Source organism: Musca autumnalis, unplaced genomic scaffold (assembly GCF_047663935.1).
Source record: "Musca autumnalis isolate F117 unplaced genomic scaffold, ASM4766393v1 scaffold_3, whole genome shotgun sequence".
Taxonomy (NCBI): domain Eukaryota; kingdom Metazoa; phylum Arthropoda; class Insecta; order Diptera; family Muscidae; genus Musca; species Musca autumnalis.
The window spans coordinates 160443380-160458188 of record NW_027411866.1 but is presented as its reverse complement, the minus strand read 5'-3'; the positions used below and the strand labels follow the sequence as shown (position 1 = coordinate 160458188).

The window sequence follows — 14809 nt, the reverse complement described above, 5'->3', positions numbered from 1 at the left end:
GTCATCGATGACAATCTTCCACCGAACACGTGGCGTCTCGGACGCATTTCAAAAGTATACCTGGGTTTAGACGGACGTGTACGAGTTGCGGATGTAGTTACCCAACGGGGAACTATAACCCGGCCTATCACGAAACTCTTCGCAATATCCGCCCAAAACTAGCACTTCATTCCAGTGCTATTTATTCTTTCTGTATCCAATCTATACCAATCCGGTATATTCTTTCTGATGTCCAATCTATGCCAATCCGGTATATTCTTTCTGATGTCCAACCTATACCAATCCGTATATTCTTTCTGATGCCCAATCTATAACAATCCGTTATATTCTTTCTGATGTCCAGTCTATAACAATCCGTTATATTCCTTCTACGTCTATTAGAACAATATGCCGAGGTCGCCTTCCCGTGAAAAATCAGTCATCCGTTCCAGTGTGGAGAGACAGCATACGTCGTATTCCTGGCGCCTATGTAAAGGCCGTCATCCATTGCGATACTGCAAAAAATTCCTGGGCTTGAGCACGGCTGGTCGTCTTGGTGCGGTTGAGAAATGCAAATATTGCAAAAACTGTTTGGCTCACGAAAACTCTCAACACGAACACTCAGAAAGTGTAATAGAAACCATCACACCCTGCTCCACAATCAGCAAGACAAATAAAGAGACGCTCTCCCCGTTCGTCCAAGACCGGAAGGGGGTCGTGATTCGCAAGCAGAACCGTCACCATCAACTTCCAAGGTAACCTCCGTCACCACTTTATCTTCGTTATTACGGCAAAACACAATTATCCTGGTATCCACGGCGCTTGTTAAGATCACGGATGGTAACGTGAAATCATCAGCAAGGTGCTTGTTAGATTCGGGTGCGCCGGTGAGCAGGATATCCAAGAAGTTGGCAGATTCCTTAAATTTTACTTCGCTCACTATGGATGGTGAGACTCTTTGTCCGCTAACGATAAAACCTAGGTTTGATTCCGAACGTCAGGTGGATGTAATGCTCAAGGTGGATAATCGGATCAACTTGGAAACTCCGTCCAGGGCAATACCTAAGAAAGTTAAAGACCACTTCCAGAACCTGTATCTTGCCGACTCAACATTATATTAACGTTCCGGACTTTCATACTTTTCTTTTTGTTCAACACAAATCACTTGCAATTCAACCATTGTAACATTCGGTAAGCATCGATTTTCAACTAATTCTTTTCTACCTTCTTTCAATAAAAAGAACATTTTTTCTGTTCAAAATCACAAATTGATTCCGCCTTCTTTTCTTTTATTCTTTTCACGCAATCCATCTGGGAAAAATATTGTACTTCAAACAATATTTCTTTGGTTCGGGTTCTAAGGTTTTCACTTTCTACAGGAAAGCATTCAACGCTACTACTTGGTGTTTTCATATCCGAAGTAGTGGACCGATTGAGTCCATACTAGAACCTCATATAAGTCAGGATTTGCAAAGTATGGACTTAATCGGTTACTCCCTTCAAGAGTTATGGTGCGCACAAATTTTCCGAACATTTCCGAACTTTTGTGGGGAAGGTACCGGAAGGAGTGGACCGATATAACCCATCTTCGAACTTAAACTAAGTTTGGACAAAATATTACGAAAGCCAAATTTTGGACCAAATCAGTTTACCCGTTCGAGAGTTATCGTGTGCACCAGCCAGACAGACAGACGGACATTGCTAAATCGACTCCAAATTGTCTGAAACACATTTCGTCCAAACATACTTGGGGTCTAAAACCATTATTTCGATGAGGCACATTTTGCATAACATAAATGCTGAGGGTATAAAAATGTCCTAGAAATAGCGTGAAAGATGCATTTTACAAGAATGGAATTTTCTGAATAGATGTGAATTACGATCCAGCGGTTTTGGAGGTATGGTGCGAAATATACGAAATAAAGGAATTTTTAAATATATTATATATTTTTTTTAGATATAGTACATATATTATGCATATTGATTGGCACCGTGGTGCAACGGTATGCACCTTGAACGCAGAAGGTCGTGGGTTCGATTCCCGTCTAGGCAACATCAAATTTTCAACGGTGGCAATATACCCCTCAGTAATGTTGGCGACATTTCCTTAGTATTTCAGCCATGTAAATCTTCTCTACAAGTGGTGTCATAGGACACGCCGTTCGGACTCGGCAATAAACAGTTGGTCCCATATCATTGAACCAATATGAATCGCGTTGCACTCATTGATATAAGAGAAGTCTCCCTTGTCCCGCCTGGGATGTTTGCGGAACAATTATAATCGAATCTGTTTCAGAGATATTGCCTCGATTTGCTCTAAAAAGTCAATATTTAGCCATGTTTAGATGAGGCCATAGAATCTAAACCCGATCTAACAACACAAAACCCAAATAGGATTTTTGCCGATTGGGTCTGTTCTTTCATAAAATCCGCAGTAGAAGTTGTTTGCACAAAATTACCTTGAAAATGTTGCACAGTGTAATTATCATTTGTACAAAGTACTTTACATACCTCCAATGTGTTTTAAATGCAGACCCGTGTTATTATATTGCTGTGTTTATATAGTTCATCTGAATGATGATAAAGTTTATGGGTCTATTGTTGTTCTTGGCATAAGCGTTATTCTTGATGCCTTTATTTTTGTAAAAAATATGGCTTAACTTTCAACAATGCCTTAGATTTTTATCATACCAATGTTATTTCTTTTTGTTGGTGGTAGCTCAAAGATTTTTTATCGCAAACTTTGTGCGTTTATTTAAAGTTTCGTTTTTATGTGTTTTTCATTTACACTTTTTGGCGTTGTTTTCTTCCAAAGTTTCATTTATTGTTAACAATAAACTGAAAACAGGCTGCCAGCCAAACAAAAATGAAGAATGTGTTATATTCAAATCTATTTCTTACAACGAAAACTTTAACGTCTCAGCACAAATCAGATTGAGATTTCAGTATCTCTTCAGCGAATGGTTTTGTAGATTAAAGTCCATGAAACACTAACCACCTGAATATTCTGTGCTAACGTTACACAAGTAGCAACAGCAGCACCAACAACCACCAGTTTAACAAGGATTCGTCTAATTTTATCAACTATTTGCTTCGTTTCACTTCACTTCTCCGGGAAATTGTATTCTAAAACGTTTTTGTGGTTCACTGTTATTTTAGATGCTCTTAAAGCTAAAACACTTTAACGTTTCTGGTGGGTCTGTTTTGTGCGGTTGTTGGTGTTGTTTTTTTTTTAGTAAAATATGTTTTCAGTTGGAAATATTTTTTGGTTTTTTTTTTATATATATTTTCTTTTTGTATATTGTGGTTCAAATATGCGTTTCTTCCGAACTTACTTTTTTCCTGCTCACTCACTCTCCAGAAAAGTTTGTGTGTGAGTATCTTGGTTACGTTATAAACTTCTTGAAGATTTTACGTTTACATAGATGATTTGAGTTTTACTTCTGTTTCTTCCCGGTCTGCCTTAACTGGTTTCTGCAGTAGTATTGGGCGAAATCTCCACTTGAATACAATCTAGTGAAGATGCTGAAAAAAGAAAAGAAAACAAGATAAAATAGAATATTAACTTAACATTTTCAGAGAATTTTTAACTAGTTTCTTTTTTGTTGCCGTTGGCGTTTTGAAGTTTCGTTGTTGTTATTGCTGTTGTCGATTTCCCCATTTTCATGTTTTATCCTCCAACTCCTGTCGATAATAGCTGTCTTCAGAAGTTTGGCAACATTTTTTACACGTATCTTTTACAAGTTGTAAAGACCAATGATTATTATGTTTCAGTTACTTAAATGTTTAAAGCATATTCTCATTTTTTACAACCATTAACATGAACAACAACACAACTTATTTATAAATGTTAATTTGTGCTCAGCTAAGGGAAGAAAACAATACCAAGAAAATTGCAGCCTCAAAGTAAGAAATTAAGAAAATTTCATATAGAAGGGAAAACCAAGGAACTGTAAAATAGAACAGTTACTTCTGTAATCTACAAAAAGATTTTAATCTACGGAACAAAGGAAAATGAAAATATCTTTACAAGAGTGCGTACTGTAACTGCGAGGGAGAGTGCATACACGTGTATGTAAGAAAAACAACAACTATGGTCCAGCATTTAATGCTGTTACAGTAACTTTAACAAAGATAATTAAATAAGGGGAAAACCAAGAAAGAAATAGTAAAATCGGCCTTAAGTCATCAAATACTATACGATCTCTGAGTAAAAAACAAGTGAGCCAAGACTATAGTCGGATCGAGGCCATCTATGTGATACCCTACACCACTACCCCTGGCCATAAGCTTTTGACTGGTAAAATTCAAAATATTAAAATTGGGATAGCTTAGCGCCTTTGCTCTGAATGTCTTCATTAATACAGGTCAATTTTTTTGAAACGCATTTAAGTGCATCGTCAGTACAACTCAACTAACAAAATAGAAAAGTGGGACATACCCAACCATCAATAGGCTTCTTTCTCTGTGAAACCCCCATCAACCCCCACAATTTCGTGAGTATCCGATCAAAATTTCGTAGTGTGATTGCACAAAACATGGAAAAAGGGATGCATTATCGACTATTGGGATATGTCTGTTGTTTGACCACCTATGACAACCTACTTCACATCGTTGTAAAGGTGATTTTTTTCTACTTTCCTTGCCAGATTTTGCTTTCGATATAGCTCTTACAGAAGAGAGATATTCGCTTTGACATAAAACGTTCGCATTCTCTCTAAATAAGTTTTTTTTTACATTCCGACCCCTGAGTAATATCCGACCATTACCAATATCAATAGATTTTGTCCTCTGTGGGACCCCCATTAACACTCAAAATTTCGTGACGATCCAATCAAAATTGCGACGTATAGCGTGATTACAAAAAAAAATGGACGTATTACCGACTATTGCGATATCTCCGTTATTTGGCCAGCAACGCCAACCTGGGATTTTCTACTTTCATAGTCAGACTTTATTTTCGGAAAGTCCCCAACCAAAGTTGTGATATTCATCATTATTATTAAAATCGCAAAAATGAAAAGTTGTGTTCTATTAGCGGATATTGCCATATCTTCGTTGTTTGACCGCCTACGACAACCTGCGTTACATCGTTGCAAATGTGATATTTTCCACTTTCATATATGATATACCCCTTACAGAAGCGGAGATATTCGCTTTGAAATAAAACGTTGACTTTTTCTCCAAATAAGTTTTTTGCACATTCCAACCCCTGAATATTATCCGACCATCACCAAAATCAATAGGCTTTTTCCTCTGTAGGACCCACAATAACCCCCAACATTTCGTGAGGATCCGCTAAAAATTGCGACCTGTAGCGTGATTACAAGGTTTAGATGGACAGAAGGACGGACGGACACACGCATCCAGATTGACTCAGCTCGTCGAGACAATCATTTTGGTATATAATGGTCTACGACCATTATTTCGATGCGTTACAAAGTTTTTGGGCAGAACCAACTTATAATACCCTCCCCATATAGTGGTGTAGGGTATAAGTATCAGTCGACATTGCCGACAGAGATATACCCTCTGCCTGTGTGGATTGAAATACTTTTTTTCTAAAAAAAAACTTACGTATTTATAATATTGACTCAGCTCGTCGCATCCGGTGTCCGGTGCGCTTCGCTACCCCGCCTAAGATAAAATATAAAGGAATGACTATAATAATATTACCTTTAATAGCTAGCATTATTTAAATATTTTAATGGATAAATATATGAATACGTTCTCAGACCGTTCCGGTGGCACATCTCTTTCCAGGCTAACATACATCACCTATTCCAAACTTCATTGAAATCGGACATATATAGCGTGTTTGGTGCAGCAAATAAGTGAAATCAGCCGAAAATATATATGGGAGCTATATCCAAATCTGAACCGATTTCGATATAATTTGGCACATTTATTTCTAGGCCGAATTCAGTCACACATTCCTAATTTCATTGAAATCGGACATATAAAGCGTGTTTGGTGCATCCAATACGGGAAATCAGCCGAAAATATATATGGGAGCTATATCCAAATCTGAACCGATTTCGTTATAATTTGGCACATTTATTTCTAGACCAAATTCAGTCACACATTCCAAATTTCAGCGAAATTGGCGACCTGTAGCGTGATTACAAGGTTTAGATGGACAGAAGGACGGACGGACACACGCATCCAGATTGACTCAGCTCGTCGAGACAATCATTTTGGTATATAATGGTCTACGACCATTATTTCGATGCGTTACAAAGTTTTTGGGCAGAACCAACTTATAATACCCTCCCCATATAGTGGTGTAGGGTATAAGTATCAGTCGACATTGCCGACAGAGATATACCCTCTGCCTGTGTGGATTGAAATACTTTTTTTCTAAAAAAAAACTTACGTATTTATAATATTGACTCAGCTCGTCGCATCCGGTGTCCGGTGCGCTTCGCTACCCCGCCTAAGATAAAATATAAAGGAATGACTATAATAATATTACCTTTAATAGCTAGCATTATTTAAATATTTTAATGGATAAATATATGAATACGTTCTCAGACCGTTCCGGTGGCACATCTCTTTCCAGGCTAACATACATCACCTATTCCAAACTTCATTGAAATCGGACATATATAGCGTGTTTGGTGCAGCAAATAAGTGAAATCAGCCGAAAATATATATGGGAGCTATATCCAAATCTGAACCGATTTCGATATAATTTGGCACATTTATTTCTAGGCCGAATTCAGTCACACATTCCTAATTTCATTGAAATCGGACATATAAAGCGTGTTTGGTGCATCCAATACGGGAAATCAGCCGAAAATATATATGGGAGCTATATCCAAATCTGAACCGATTTCGTTATAATTTGGCACATTTATTTCTAGACCAAATTCAGTCACACATTCCAAATTTCAGCGAAATTGGACATATGTAGCTTGTTTCGTGCATCAAATACGGGAAATCGGCCGGAAATATATATGGGAGCTATATTCAAATCTCAGCCGATTTCGATATAATTCGGTACATATATTTTCAGAACAAGTTCCGATCACACGATCCAAATTTTATTAAAATTGGACGTTAATAGCGTGTTTGTTGCATAAAATAAGGAAATCGGCCGAAAATATATATATGTGGGAGCTATACCAAAATCTGAACCGATTTGAATAATATTTGGTAAATTTATTTCTACATCAAATTCCGTCACACATACAAAATTTGGAGATTGTATTTGTAACAGTTCTAAAGATATTTGCATACAAAATCTAAATTTGTTGGAGGTACCCCCGTTTTTGGTGCTATATCTCTAAATCAACGCTGAATTTCAAAAAATGATATAGCCTATTTTTATTCCAAGCGATGTAGCAATGTACCCTAAAAAATTCGGGAAGTTCTGTTCAGCCGCGTTTGAGTCTATAAGGCACAAACAAACAAACGTACAAACAAATTTCTATTTTATATATAGATAGATATAGATATCTTCTTCTTTATTTGCCGATCCGCATTCGGATTTTTGCGATCATACAATAACAAATTAAGTATTTTTAGCTGTATATATAAATATATGTTTATGAATATGTTGTGGTAAATTATTCAGCAATGGTGATCTCTCTATTCCTCGCAGCGTTGATAAGGCTTCTTTCATCTGGTTGATTTGTCCACTCCAAAATGTTTTTAATCCAGGATATTTCTCTTCTTCTCTTGGCCTTTTTCCCTCAATTTAACATTTAATTATGCTCTGGATGACAGAATACTTTTCGTTTCTCATTATGTGTCCCATATAGGATATCTTCCTACTTTTTATGACATCAAGATGTTGTCGTTTAGTGTTCATAATTCTCAGGACTTTTTCATTTGGTACTCGGTCGGTCCAAGGAATTTTCAGAGTTCTGCGATAAATCCACATTTCAAATGCGTTTAATTTTTGTTCGTCTATTAACTTTATTGTCCATATCTCGGCAGCATTTAGTAGAGTGGGCCATATATAACATTTTATGAAGCGCATTTTTGTTGTAATATTGACGTCATGACTTGTTAATATTTTACGATGGTTAAAAAAGGATTGCCTAGCTACTTCTATTCGGCATTTTATCTCTATAGATATAATATATATAATTATTCACAAACATCCAAGATTGGACAGGATCTCCCATATTTAGAGTACCATTTTAGCGAATATTTTCGAACATTTGTGGGGGAGGTATAGGAAGGTCCACTCCTTCCACCTTCGAATTTCATCTAAAATTCGAAGAAATATTACGATATCCAAAGTGTGGAAAACGCAGTATTCGCTTCGAGCTCTCCAGTCACTACATAAGGTGCCATAGGGAGTTTTTACAACTTTCGAGCTTTTTTCTCAAGAAGTATGGACTTGCCCTTGAAAAAACTTTTACTGTCGTAATTGAGGCAGCGAATGCAAGTTGCTTCAACAAAAATCAGAGTGATCCGAGATCAGGTCTTAAAGTGAATTTATCAAAAATGTGTGTGGAAGTACTCGACGGAGTGGAGAAATATAGTCCACAGGGTTTAAAAGCCAGCATCTAAAAATATTAGCATTAGCTGTACATTTCAACTGCTACACAATATTGACACATACCGAACGCAAATTTATTTTTGTACATCTTTGCTTCTTTCGTTTCCTTTGAACGAAAAAGTGGAATTAATTATACCGTCATTTTTAATGCACTGGTAACCCTGATCTCAAAAACAATTGTTTGAAAAAAAAACTGGCTAAGCCGTCGAAACTTTGTTGCTTATTCTCTTTTCTGATATGCAAAAATATGCAAAATATGAGTATGCGTGTCCGATGCTATTTTATTATAGCGACAATATCAAATAGCATCACCATCGCTAGCAATATTTTTGTGAAATTTGTTGCTACACGTTGCCGTTGTAAAATATGGACCAAATCTGTGTAAAATATGGACCAAATCTGTCACTCCCATCAAGAGTTATCGTACGCACAATTTTTCCGAACATTTTTGAACTTTTGTGGGGGAGGTATCTGAAGGAGTGGACCGATATGGCTTATCTTCGAACTTAAACTAAGTTTGCTCAAAATATTACGATAGCCAAATTTTGGACCAAATCGGCTCATCCGTTTGAGAGTTATCGTGTGCACCAGCCAGCCAGGCTCCAAACTGTCTGAAACACATTTCGTCCAAACATACTTGGGGTCTAAAACCATTATTTCGATGAAAAATCCTTTGCAATTCCATTTGAAAAAACTTAAAAACTTTTTTTGCGAACACATTTACAATATTTGGCATAGAGGTTAAGAAAAAAATTTTGGTTTCAAATCTGTTCGCGTTCACAAAATTGGACGATGCGCGCAAAAGTTATAGCGGTTTTTATTCTCATATAAAGAAAAAATATTTAAAAATATGTTATTTGTTGTTATGAGAATACACGGTGAGCCTTAACTAATTTTAAATGGAAGGTGCTTACACCTCGGAAGTTTTTGCTGATTCTGAAACTACAATGCTCATAGATGAGAAATATCATGAAACAAAAAAAATCGCCGGAGGGATTTTAAAATAAATCGCGATTTAAGTTCACATTTTTAGGGGTTCTTTAGGTTTTCACGATTTTGCTTGGAAACCGCGAGTTCTATGTAAATGGGCCTAAAGAGAATGTTGTAGCAGAAAAAATTCTCCACAAGATTGGCCTTTATGATATTTTCGTATATTTTACCGTTTTTAAGATATGGAAGTTCAAATTGGGACAATGCACTGACTGTATCGCCCCCTTATAAAACAATATCATGCACAGTGTCCCTTAACTAACTTTTAATGAAAACGGTTTACACATGGGATGTTTTTGCGGATTCTGAAACAGCAATGTTCATAGATGAGAAAAATAAAAAAGAGAAAAAATCGCCGAAGGGATTTTTAAAAAAATCGCGATCAAAATTCACAATTTTAGGTTTTTTTTTGGTTTTCACGATTTTGCTTGGCAACCGCAAGTCGTATCGAAATGAGTCTAAAGAAATTGTTATAGCTGTGAAAATTCTCCACAAGATTGGCATTTATGATATTTTCGTAGGTTTTACCGTTTTTGAGATATAGAGATTCAATTCAAATTTTTAGGTTTTTATCTTAAATCTTCACGATTTTGCTTGAAAACCGCAAGTCATATCAAAATGGGACTAAAGAAAATGTTGAAGCTGAGAAAATTCTCTACAAGATTGGAAGATTTATTTTTTCCTAGGTTGTACAATTTTCAAGATATATACGTTTTGTTAGTAAAATTGCAGTAATGGCATTGTTTTATAAGGAAGCGATACAGTTATTGCATTGTCTCAATTTGAACTTCTTTATCTCAAAAACGGTAAAACCTACGAAATTATCATAAATACCAATCTTGTGGAGAATTTTCACAGCTACAATACTTTCTCTAGGCCTATTTACATAGGACCCGCGGTTTCTAAGCAAAATCGTGAAAACCTTAAGAACCCCTAAAAATGTGAACTTAAATCGCGATTTATTTTAAAATCCCTCCGGCGATTTTTTTTGTTTCATAATATTTTTCATCTATGAGCATTGTAGTTTCAGAATCAGCAAAAACTTCCGAGGTGTAAGCACCTTCCATTTAAAATTAGTTAAGGCTCACCGTGAATATGTATGCATAAATCGTTAACAGCATTCCACATCTATTCGTAGATGTTTAAATAGTTATTAAATTTATTATTATTTTCGCGAAAAATCAACAACTAATACAAAAAATTTGAAGTAAATCCAAATTATCCTGTCCCAGAGTCCGTACAAACCCTCAAAAAATAAATTAAAAAATATATGCGGAATCTAGACAATACGTAGAAAAATATGATACTAAATTTACAGAGATTGGGTACCTAAATTGCATATTATAGAAATACTTATTGTTGGAAAATATTGTAGCAAATATATTTTTTGTTTGGATTCGAAAAACTAGAAAAAAATATTTGGAGTTTTCCAACTATTTCGCTAAAATCCCATACAATAATTAATTTGAACTACTAAAACTTCTTCAATAAATATGCTTTACCATCACTGCTTATTGTGATAACTTATAAGAATAGAAAATTAAGAGTAATATTGAAATTATAATCATTCAAAAAATGTGGAAATTAAAAAGCCTGTTATTCGCGAATTAGTTAAAATCAGTTGATGCGCATCCGTTTTTGGATACAGCAAATCAATTTCTTTCAATATTTATGCATATTTCGATGTTTTACTCAGCGGTCAAAGTCTGCCGCCAGTTCATCACACAATGCAAAAAACCTTAAAGTAGGTAAAAATCGCACAATTTGCATACGGTTTTGATGCGCATCCTGTTTCCATCCTGTATTTCAAATAGATTGTTCAAGAACCGCGGATGTGCCTCCACATTCTATTTTTGGTAAAAAAACCCATATTACTCGCGAATCTCTGTAATTTATGACACGCGTTTTCGCACATATTATAATCGAGTATAAAGGATTCCATTTATGTAAAAAATGTTAAAGAAAATCGCGATTTAATACGCCGATTTGTCAAAATACATTTTTGCCGATTTTCGTATTTCCAAGGTATCAATATCCGCGGTTTTAGTGGATGGATTCGATCGCGGAAGGTCTCATTAGATCCGTCGCGTAAAAAAACTAATTTCAAGCGGGGTACAAAGGAAATTGAATGCCACTTGTAAATTTTAAACCCAAAAAATATGTTTTTTAAAAAAATTCACGCATCAAATATAGGGCTTTAAACTCCAATTACTAGGATGCTGTAAGGAGCACACTCATGAGATATGTATTAAACGACGTAAAATCACGAGTTCTATAATCCTGTTATGAGTTTTGAATATTATCTTGTTGCGCGTCCGAATTATTAAAAAAATTAAAAAACCCCGAAATTCCGGCTTCAAAATGTCAGCATCAGTTTTAGGTGGATGCAGTGGATATATCGAAAAATTATACACTAGTATCATATTGCCCATGAAGTATTCATTGAGTCTCTCCTTGGGCATATGTCTGTAAAATGTAAGGTTATGCCAGAAGTCGGAAGGGAGCATAAAAAAACTTTTTACATTTTTACCTATTTTTCTACATTGATGCCAACACAGCTTCCACGTAAATTAATTTTAATGGTCGACCTTATGGGATTCCTCCTAAAACACTTCATTTTAAAGAATTACAGTCGTACTATATAGAATATGTTAACAGTTCGCGAATTCTAATGGGTGAAACTCGGATACATCGATTGTAAAACAATTTTGGTTTTCGCCATATACCTTTTCTAGCCTAAAGACTGAAGGTATAAACAAAACAAATACTTTAGAAATTTTAACAACTTTTTTCTTTTGCAAGAATACTGGGATTAAGTAAACAAGACCGACCATAGACGGGTTGGGACCGACTATGCGTGACAGATGTGCGGTCTTTGACATTCTGTTTTCATATGGGTGTAAAATTCTTTTTGTGAATGAAAGTCCATGAAGGGGATATACTTTCCTCCACAAAGAGAATTTTACACCCTCCAAACGTTGATCTTTATATTTACGTGCAGTAAAAAGTTCTCCTTAAAAACGTTTCACGAAACGTTTTCTTCCAATATCGAATAAAACAAATCTGTAATCAGTCAAAGTATGTCGAAATATACGTTTAAAAAAATTAGATAACCGGATCTATACTCAAAGGGAAAGCCACAACAGGGTCCAAATATTTGGGGTAACTTCTTCATACCCCTCCCGCATAAAGGATCACTTAAGACCTAAAGATTTTGCAATGTTGTTGTTGTAACAGTGTTTGTTATTATGTTTGTATATTCGTTCTTCTGTTCAATCTGGCTCTTGGTCTACCTCCAGTTCCAGGAAAGTGGCTGCTTCGATGGGATGTAACCACAGATCCACTGGAGTTAGATGAGAAGGTTTGGCTGGGCAGTTGAAAAGGTGTTTTGTGTCGTGAGGGCTCATGCCACATACTGGGCAGGCGACTTGCACGGCGCGGTCGATTTCCGCCCAATAAGAATTTATGCGACTGCAATATCCCGAGCGTAGTTGGGCCAAAACTACTCTAGTTTGTCGTGGCAGCTGACGCTCCTCAGCTGCAATAGATTGGGGGATGTATTTCGAGGACTTTATTCACACTATAATTGCTTAAGGCCTTGGCAACTGCATCCGTGTGAATACTATTTAAACCAGCTTGATATGCTTGTTGATCTAGAGGTTCTCTCCTGTATCCTTCCTGATCTGCCTGAATGTGTCGGGCCTACCCACAAGATGGTGATTGGGATGGCTCACACGGTAACATCCAAGCAGGTACTGCAACGAAAGCATCTCATTGTGTTGCTTTATTGGAAGAATCATTGCCTCCTCATGTAGATGGTCCACTGAAGATTTGAGGAGGCACCCTGTCGCTGTTCTCAGGGCGGCATTCTGGCAAGTTTGAATCTTTTTCCAATTCGTATCGCATAATCTCGGGGATCAAACTGGCGCCGCATAGCTTACCACAGACCGGACCTACCAACAAGATGGTGATTGGGATGGCTCACACGGTAACATCCAAGCAGGTACTGCAACGAAAGCATCTCATTGTGTTGCTTTATTGGAAGAATCGTTGCCTCCTCATGTAGATGGTCCACTGAAGATTTGAGGAGGCACCCTGTTGCTGTTCTCAGGGCGGCATTCTGGCAAGTTTGAATCTTTTTCCAAATCGTATGACATAATCTCGGGGACCAAACTGGTGCCGCATAAGTGGTCAACAAGGTTTCTTTATCTGCACCCCAAGTGCTGCCGGCTAGGGACTTGAGGACCTTGTTTCTACTTTTCAGTCTGTCGCAGATAGCTGTGGCGTGCGCGCACGACGGCAGTTTGTGGTCGGAATTCTGCTACCGTCGACCAAGACATTCAATTCTCTTCCAAACTGCGCTGTCCATGTGGTGAACAGAGCGGCTGTTGATTTTGTGGCGGAAATCTGCATATTCCTCGAATGGAGAAATGTGGTAAGATCGGTTAAATAGTTTTTCAGTCTCTCACAGATGTCATCAGGATATGTACCCGACGCCAGGATCGTGCAATCATTCGCATACGTTACGATCTCGATGCCGTCTGGAGGTGGCGGAATACAGCAGAGGTTAAACAGTTCCGGAGATATCAACCCACCTTGGAGAACTCCCTTTTTCACTCTACGGGGTTTGGACTTCTTGTTCCTGAATTGCACGTACGACTAGCGTCCACACATATAATTGACTATCCAACGTTTCAAGCTTGGCCGGAGGGTTGTCTGCTCAATGTCCTCAAACAGCGTGGAGTGCCTGACTATATCAAAGGCTTTTGATAAGTCAAGTGCCACCATCACTGTTCTATCGCACGGCTGTTTTTGGTTGAGTCCTTGACAAATATGTGTGGTAATGGCGTGCAGCGCAGTTGTCGTGCTGTGCTGCTTACGGAATCCATGCTGATGATCGGCAACTTGATAGCAATTTCTCATACTTGGGAGGACTAAGGCCTCAAGGGTCTTTGCTGCGGGCGACAAAAGCGAAATCGGTCTGTACGATTCATTTTTGCTGGCATCCTTGCCGGGCTTCCTTAGTGGGGCCACCCTGCCCATTTTCCAGACTTCGGGAACAATGAGGGTGGATAGCGACAAGTTGAGAACTTTAGTGAGATACTCCACTCCCGGTTCATCCAGCTGCTTCTGCATTACCATGGAGATTCCATCAGGGCCCAACGCTTTGGATGCTTTAGCGCTCCTGATGGCATAGGCAACATCATCCATTGTAAACTGTGGTGGTTCCTCCTCGGCAGGAAGAAATCTAATGCGACGTAACACTCTTCTCTTCGCCTGTCACTCTCGGGGTGCTCGACAAACTGTCGATTGAAATAACTTGAG

The 14809-nt window shown here is 37.5% G+C and overlaps 1 long non-coding RNA gene across 1 annotated transcript in view; it reads right to left on the bottom strand.

The window, feature by feature from the left end:
- Positions 1 to 2678: 2678 nt before the first annotated feature.
- Positions 2679 to 14809, bottom strand: part of LOC141398038 (uncharacterized) — a 115103-nt gene continuing 102972 nt past the window's right edge. The window contains exon 2 of the long non-coding RNA XR_012411593.1: positions 2679 to 3504. This is a non-coding gene — a long non-coding RNA (uncharacterized lncRNA). The remainder of the gene's footprint in view (positions 3505 to 14809) is intronic.